This window comes from Otolemur garnettii, unplaced genomic scaffold (assembly GCF_000181295.1).
Source record: "Otolemur garnettii isolate 467f Iridium unplaced genomic scaffold, OtoGar3 scaffold00221, whole genome shotgun sequence".
Classification (NCBI taxonomy): domain Eukaryota; kingdom Metazoa; phylum Chordata; class Mammalia; order Primates; family Galagidae; genus Otolemur; species Otolemur garnettii.
Window position 1 is genome coordinate 1358687 of NW_003852616.1, and position 7888 is coordinate 1366574.

The following is a 7888-nucleotide window of genomic DNA, read 5'->3' on the forward strand; positions in this document are numbered from 1 at the left end:
TGAAAACAGAAATATGAAAGGTAATTAAAATACACTGGCAAAAGCCCAACTTCATACTTATACCATGTTTAAAAGTAATAAAAATAGTTTAAAAATATTGGGAGGCTGAGGTGGGTAGATTGTCTGAGCTCACAGTTTGAGACCAGCTAGAGACCTAGTCTCTAAAAATAGCCGGACATCTGGGGGGCACTTGTAGTCCCAGCTACTCAGGAGGCTGAGGCAAGAGAATTGCCTAAGCCCAGGAGTTTGAGGTTGCTGTGAGCTGTGACACCATAGCACTCTACCAAGGGTGACAGAGTGAAACTCTATCTCAAAAAAATAAAAAACTTAAAAATTTTTAATTATTTACAAAATATTAAATACGCAAAATTATTTAAAATTAGTAGGACCTTAAGAACAGAGGGACATAACATAATAATTGTGTTTTAGAAAGAATGTCAGAGTAGGCATTGAAAGGATTAACAAGCAGAGGGGTCAGAGAGTTTACAAAAAATATCCTTTCCTTAATATAAATTAAACCCAGAACCTCTAAATTTGCCAATGGAGGAAGAATCTTCATAAGGTAAAAGATTTAGACATCAGAGCCCTGAATGCCACTGGGAAATTCACCTCACCCAAAGGAGAACTCAGACTAATGCCGGCCGCTGCCAACACAGTGGCCTCAGGAGGGGTGTTGTTTCCCTGCTAACACTCTGGTTTGAAACAAATGCAATATGAAAAGACAAAATGAGTGGGAGTTGGGGCTTGTGATGCAGGTAAGGGCCATGACATGGAGGCCTTGTGTGCCAGGCCGATTTTACTTTCCTACGTAAACCCACTCAAGAGGGGTAAGCAGCTTATGCCAGAAGTTCTTTAAAAAGATCACTCAGTGGCAATGACAGGAGTCATGGATAATAACGCTGCTCACTGCAGTAGAAAATAAAGGCAGAGGGACAGGGAGAGGTGGAGCAGGGAGAGGCTCAGTAAGCAGACCAGATACACAGGCTCCAGAGCAAAAGCTGGTTCAGAAATTTTCAGACATTTTGTAGTCATTTAGTAAAAATGTTGAAGCATCACATAGCTGATGTGATCCCTTGGGAGAATGTACAGAACAGGAAGCATTTTCTGTAGAACACCAACATGTAAGGATGAACACAGGGAAGAGGAATCAGAGACCTGGAAGGGAGAAAGGAAACCCAGCAGAGTAGTGTTGCAGGAGTCAAGGGGAAAATGGGAGTGGTGATTAACCATCTCAGCTTTGGAGCTGAGATGCATTTGGGTCTGAATCCCAGTACTGCCATTTAGTGGGAACATATCTATAAAATAGAAGAGTAATAGCAGCATGTATTTAATAGAGCTGATGTGCAGATAAGCATACAGCAGTTAGCAAGAAATTACTGTGTATTACTTAAAAGGGAATAGAATCTTAGGGAAAAGGAATTAATTTTTTATTGGAGAATTTTAGAAATCACTCAGCTTAGAGAAGAAAATATTCTGTGAAGTGGGGCTTTCCCAGGGGGCTACAATCATTACATTTTTTTCACTGATAACAAAAATTACTGCATTTAGGGAAAATTATTTTCAAAGCACTTAATTATTATTACATTTCTTTTAATCAACATGAGTCAATTCTCTGTAATAGGGACTCATCTTTTATTTTCTGAGACAGAGTTTCACTTTGTCGCCGTCAGTATAGTGCCATTGCATCACAGCTCGCAGCAACCTCCAGCTCTTGTGCTTAGGCAATTCTCTTGCGCCTCCCGAGTAGCTGGGACTACAGGCGCCCGCCACAACAGCCAGCTATTTTTTCTTGCAGTTTGGCTGGGGCCAGGTTCAAACCTGCTACCCTCCGGTATATGAGGCCAGTGCTCTACCCACTGAACCACAGGCACCGCCTAGGGATTTATCTTTATTGAAGGTGGAAATCAAGATGGGAAGGATTTTCAAAGCCTTTAAAAATGGCCCTCGGTAGCATTAAAGTCTTCTGGTATATTTAACTCTGTCCTGACCTGTAAAGGACAGCAATCGGGACTCACTTAATTTTTATTTTTCAGTGACTATCATTTGAAATTGTCTTAGAGGGTGGTGCCTGTGGCTCAGTGAGTAGGACGCCGGCCCCATATACTGAGGGTGGCAGGTTCAAACTCGGCCCTGGCCAAACTGCAACAAAAAAATAGCCAGGAATTGTGGCGGGTGCCTGTAGTCCCAGCTACTCGGGAGGCTCAGGCAAGAGAATCACCTAAGCTCAAGAGCTGAAAGTTGCTGTGAGGTGTGATACCAGGGCACTCTACTGAGGGAGACAAAGTAAGACTTTTGTCTCTTAAAAAAAATTTTTTTAATTGTCTTAGAAATGCAAATACATGCTACTAAATTATTCCATAGGAAATACTTAAAATCAATTATTTAAAAAGTAAGCAGTAAATGCTTAGTTTTAGAACTAATAAAGAAAACACTGGCAATTAAAGTTTAAGGAAACAAAGCCAATCAAATACAACTGCAACTGTCTGGTTCTAAAATAAATGTAACTAAGTAATTTATACTTACTTGTTCCAGGTTTTATTTATTTATTTATTTAGAGACAGAGTCTTACTTTGTCCCTCTAGGTAGTGTTCTGTGGCATAACAGCTCATAGCAACCTCAAACTCAATCATCTTGCTTGAGCCTCCTGAGAGCTGGGACTACAGACACCTACCACAACACCCAGCTAGTCTTTCGATTTTTAGTAGAGAGGGGGTCTGGCTCTTGCTTGGGCTGGTCTCAAACTCCTAAGCTCAAGTGATCCTTCCATCTCTAAATAGAGGCATCACTATTTATTGCCTCTCAGAGTGCTGGGATCATAGGTGAGAGCCACTATGCCTCACCTTGTTCCAGGTTTTAAATAAATACATTGCTCTTTAGGACACGCTTATCATCCACAATAAGGTTTAATTCTCATTAGAATGGCACTTGTTCCTCATGTCTTCCCTCTTCAGTTAACAACTGTGCACAAAGAAACTAATGAGAATCACAAGAAGAAACATCTGGGTGACTTTTGCTTCAACTGTACACAGTATAGAAGGTTACTTCAACACAAACAGTTTTAGGTTCTTGCTTCTGATCTTTATTTGTCCATGGTATGCATGCTCAGAGTTATAACCTAAACCTGTAATAAATATTTCAGTATATTTCACTAGAAGATATTTACAAGGAATACAGAAGATACTTGAAGATCAATTCAATATACTTATATCACTAATTGTCTCCAGAAATGAAGAATACCATCTTCATTGTTCAAATTTAACTAACTGTTCAAATGTGCTCTTTTAAGGCAAGGCACAATGGCTTAATGGCTTACACCTGGTAATCCTAGCACTCTGGGAGGTCTAGGTGGGAAGATTGTTTAAGCAAGAGTGAGACCCCATCTCTACTAAAAAAAAGAACTATTTATTGCAAGAATATAACCAAGAAGCAAGAACTATAGCAGGCTTGTAAAGAAGGAAGCCAATTAAACTAAAATAGGCAATGCCCACAAATTGTATTGATAGAGTTCATTTCCTACATGAATATTTATGGAACACTTACCAAATACATTGATAATGACCTCAGTACACAGAAAAACACATACTGAGCCACTCCAGGGCACTCGTCTAGAGGATCTCTAAAGCATCCTTGGGCCTGTGATCAGAAAAATGTGGTCTGTAAACCCCTACGGGTCCCCAAATTCATTCAGAGAATACATGAGGTCAAACTATTTTAAAAACAGTATTAACAGATTTGCCTTTTTTATTGTATTAACATTAATAGTACAACGGCATTAGTGAGTCTAATTGCTAGTGTACTAGTATCAATCAAGGCAGTGGCACCAAACTACCAGTAAGTCATTGGGATTTTTACCACCAATTTTACTTAGGAATATCTTTAATAAAGCAATATAAATGATCGCAATCATTCATATAGCCATTATAGTACAAGGAAAAGTATTAATGGGATTGTTTGATGTATAAACTGACCTAGCTGACTTTCTTTTTTTAATAGACCATTTTTACTTAACCACTAATAGGCCAGGTGCAGTGGCTCATACCTATAATGAGAGCACTCTGGGAGTTTGAGGTGGGTGGATTACTTGAGCTCTTAAGTTTGAGACCAGTCTACTAAAAATAGAAAAACACTAGCTGGGCATGGTGTCATATACCTACAGTCCCAGCTACTTAGGAGACTGAGGCAAGAGGATTGCTGAAACCCAAGAATTAGAGGTTGCTGTGAGCCACTACACCATCGCACTCTACCCAGAATGAGACTCTGTCTCAAAAATAAAGATAAATAAATAAAAGAACCACTAATAAAACTATGGTTTTTCACACTTGTGTTTGGCATATATTTTCTTTAACATGAACAAAGAAAACCTATCTCTTAATAATATTTGTTGCTTATGGCAAAATTCAAGATACCAAGTGAAAAACTAGAATTTTAGAAACTGGCTCAGCGCCCGTAGCACAGTTACTTCATCGGCCACAGACACTGAGACTGGTAGGTTTGAATCTGGCCAGGGCCAGCTAAACAACAATGTCAACTGCAACAAAAAATATCTGGGCATTGTGGTGGGCACCTATAGTCCCACCTACTTGGGAGGCTTAGGCAAGAGAATCGCTTACGCCCAAGAGTTTGAGGCTGCTGTGAGCTGTGATGCCATGACACTCTACCGAGGGTGACATAGTGAGACTCTGTTCGAAACTTTTCTACTGTCAGCCTTAAAGTTTCTCAATATTTAACCACCTTTTTAATAAGATCAGTAGCAATATCAACAAAGGTGATTTTTACATACTGTGTGATTAAATGTAACAGCATTTGGAAGATCTGCATAATTCACTGAACCAATGTTTCACAAGTAGTTAATATAAAATACTATAAAATCATACATGGGTAAAATAGACTCATTCAAAATGCAAGGTAAGGCCAGGCACAGTGACTCATACCCATAATCCCAGCACGCTGGAAGATTGAGGCAGGAGGATCCCTTGAGCTCAAGAGTTCAAAACCAGCCTGAACAAGAGACAGACCCTTCTCTCCACTAAAAATAGAAAAGTTAGTCACGCATTGTGGTGAGCGCTTCTTTTATTTATTTATTTCTTTGAGACCCTGGGTAGAGTGCCGTGGCGTCACAGCTCACAGAAACCTCAAACTCTTGGGCTTAAGCAATTCTCTTACCTCAGCCTCCCAAGTAGCTGGGACTACAGGTGCCTGCCACACCAAGCAGCTATTTTTCGTTGTTGTTGCAGTTGTCATGGTTTAGCAGGCCCTGGCTGGGTTCGAACCTGCCAGCCTGGGTGTATGTGGCCAGTGTCCTACCCACTAAGCTATGGGTGCTGCCATGGTGGGCACTTCTAATCTCACCTACTAGGGAGGCTGAGGCAGGAGGACTGCTTGAACCCATGAATTTGACATTGCTGTGAGACAGGCTGATACCATGGCACTCTCACCTGGGGCAACATAGTAAGGCTCTGTTCCCTGCCTCCTCAAAAGAACCAAGTGCAAGATAGACCAATGGATTTTAATGTAACAGAGGGTTAAAAGAAACAAAACTCATTGATATGTCAGATTTCCCACTTCGACTAACCTTTAAAGAATGACTATTCGCTGAATTTTGGAGTCACAACAAAGAAAAATATCCAGTGATGTGAAAGGCTATTAAAATACTCTTCCTGGCTGGGCGCCCATGGCTTAGTGATTAGAGCTCTGGTCCTGGGCACTAGGGCCAGTGGGTTCCAACCTGGCCTGGGCCTGCTTAACAGAAAAAGAAAAACAAAATACTCTTCCTTTTTCCAACTTCTTGTCTGTGGGAAGCTTCGTTGTCTTAATACATTTCAACCAAAGCAACATTTGATAGCAGACTGAATGCAGAAGCAGATGTGAGAATGTATTAAGCCAGTTATTAAAGATATTTATAACAACGTAAAACAATGTTATCCTTTCCACTAATATTTTTGCTTTAGAAAAGTATGACAATTAAGTTTGCAAAGTCATCCTAGTCCACCCTTTAAAGCGATTTTGGAACTCCTCTTCTACAAGGTTCATCAAAGCTGTCATCATTTTACCCTTGATGTCCAAAATGTCATCAAAATGTCTTCCTTTCGATATTTCCTTTATCTTTGGGTAAACAAAAAAGTTACACTGAAAGCAGGATCAGGTGAGCAGTTATAAAAAACAGTTACTTGTTTACTGGCTAAAAACTCCCTTACAATGTGTGAGCTGGTGCAGTCGTGATGCAAAAGAGCCATGAGTTGTTGGCCAAGATTTTCAGTTATGATATTCCTGTTTCTCTGTCAATGTTTATTTGGTCTGCCAGGCTTCTCACAATCAGCTGATGATTTCGATGCACAATTTGATCAATTTTTGCAGTATTTTCATCAGTTCTGCTCATTACTGGCCATCCAGACCTGTCTTTATCACTTTCTCTCTGCTCAGAAAAATGTTTAATGCATTTATGTACTGCTGTTTTCTTCACGGATTATCTCCATAAACTTAGAGTAACATGTCCCTGATTTCACTTCCACTCTTGCAAAGTGTAACAAAAAAAAATTTTTTTTGAGACAGAGTCTCACTACATCGTCCTTGATAGAGTGCCCTTGCATCACAGCTCACAGCAACCTCAACTTCTTGGGCTTAAACAATTCTCTTGCCTCAGCCTTCCAAGTAGCTGAGACTACAGGCACCCACCACAATGCCTGGTCATTTTTTTGTTACAGTTGTCATTGTTGTTTAGCTGGCCAGGGCTAGGTTCGAACCCTCCAGCCTCTGTGCATGTGGCCGGCACCATAACCACTGTGGTATGAGCACCAAGCCCAAGAAATTTACAAATATTTCTTCATTGTTCCATCTGACATTCTCTAGATGGCATACAAAACACCCAACAATAATGAATGCGATTCAGGATGATACTGCCATATTTTGACATGAACACAACTGTGAAGACACTGACATACCAAGGTTCTGAAACCTTACCGAGCTGTCTGTACAGTGTTGCCAATGTAAGTGCATGGTGGCAAGTTTGCAAACTTAATTGTCAGACCTTATGTCCTCTTTAGGAACCAGTTCTATACTATTGGATATAAGTTTACAGATGAGCCAAAAAAAAAAAACTAGAATGATTCATGTGGTAATGGATTAGAGTTGGATATATCAGTATAAAGTCATGTTCAGGTTAATATAAATACAGATGATTACATATAGAAATGTTTTTATATATACACATATACATATAATATATAGGATGACTGTAAAGTTCACGTGCAATTTTAAAGTGTACACTATTTTAAATTGCACGTGAACTTTATGGTCACCCTATATATATGCATGCACATATACTCATTTTAGTACATACATGTGTTTCCTTGCTGTCAGCTGAGGGCCTAAAAGCAAGGACATCCCAGAAACAAGAAACGTACCACCCAGATCTTGCTTTCTAACACTATTTTCCAATAAAAGAAACTAGAGTCAACTTAAGAAATACACAAGATGAGCCTAGAACATATTCTAGTGCCAAAAAAAAAAAAAAAAAAAAAGAGGGAGTACTTAAAACATATATGGCAATGAGGGTGTGGCAAAGGGGCACAAACCATCTGAAAGACCTCCCAATGGCCAAACATGGTATAATTTGAACAACAAAGTAAGTAAAGAGGCTCAGGACCTGTGGCTCAAGTGGCTAAGGTGCCAGCAACATACACCTAAGGTGGTGAGTTCAAATCCAGCCGGGGCCTGCCAAACAACAATGATGGCTGCAACCAAAAAATAGCTGGGCACTGTGGTGGGCACCTGTGATCCCAGCTACTTGGGAGGCTGAGGCAGGAGACTTGCTTGAGCGCCAGAGTCGGAGGTTGCTGTGAGCTGTGATGCTACGGCACTCTACCGGGGGCGGGAAAGTGAGACTCTAACT

At 40.2% G+C, this 7888-nt stretch overlaps 1 protein-coding gene across 4 annotated transcripts in view; it reads right to left on the reverse strand.

The window, feature by feature from the left end:
- Window positions 1-7888, reverse strand: part of LOC100948578 (histone-lysine N-methyltransferase SETDB2) — a 104794-nt gene that overhangs the window by 95591 nt on the left and 1315 nt on the right. Inside the window, exon 1 of one of the 4 annotated variants that reach the window (XM_023508074.1) lies at window positions 5573-5627. The exons of the other annotated variants lie outside the window; for them this stretch is intronic. The gene's annotated coding sequence lies outside the window, so the exon portion shown is untranslated. Of the gene's footprint in view, window positions 1-5572; window positions 5628-7888 lie in introns of those variants that run through there. 4 annotated transcript variants of the gene reach the window in all.